Here is an 858-nt window from a genome sequence, read left to right as displayed (position 1 = left end):
TCTATCTATCTATCTATCTATCTATCTATCTATCTATCTATCTATCTATCTATCTGCTAAATACAAATTAGCCGTCATGAATCCTTTTGTCTCGCCTTAAAAAGAGAAATGGTACACCGTTAACATTTGCAGCATGAAACTATGGTCTTAGACTCTAGTTCTCTCAATTGGTACTGGACCAAAAGAATGCAGAAATGCTACAACTTACGAACACACGGTGGAGTAGCTGGTGTGTCGTAGAATCCCTGCGTTACGTCACAAATAAACATGAATTCTGTGTCTGTCACGCCCTTGAACTTGTATCCGCCATTGCACGTGAACGTACAGAATCTGTAGGTAAATAATGTGTACATAGGTAGTGTTGCTATTATCATTACCGTTCTTTTTTCCCCTACAAGCACTACAATCACCGTGAACCGCCCCCCTCAACGTAATGTTGTTGTTCCTTACAAGAAAAAAAACGTGTGGATACTTGGATATGTAGAATCTAGTTTGGATTTTAAAAATAAAGTTTTTAGCTTTCTTAATAAAAAGTAGTTCAACGTTTCACCCATTCGGGTTTTTATAGAGAATATTCAAATTTAAAAAAAGATACTGCCTCCATCATCTACAGAGGCAACAGTAGCAGTAATATCAGCAACAATAACAGCAGCAATAACTGCAGCAACCGTAGTAGTAGTAGAGACAGAAGGTCAAGGAATGATGAGCACCTGGTCGTGTTTTAGCACTACTAACTATCCTCTTCTTGGGGAGCACCGTGCAAGTAAAGGGACCGATGTTGATTTTTCAAGTCTTGAGAGTTTGGAAGAAAGTAAGAAATGAATCCTCAAAGAAACAAAAAATACTCACATGTCCAGA

This window comes from Aplysia californica, unplaced genomic scaffold (assembly GCF_000002075.1).
Source record: "Aplysia californica isolate F4 #8 unplaced genomic scaffold, AplCal3.0 scaffold00015, whole genome shotgun sequence".
NCBI lineage: Eukaryota > Metazoa > Mollusca > Gastropoda > Aplysiida > Aplysiidae > Aplysia > Aplysia californica.
The sequence above is the reverse complement of the archived record's forward strand: the minus strand, read 5'-3'. Positions refer to the sequence as shown.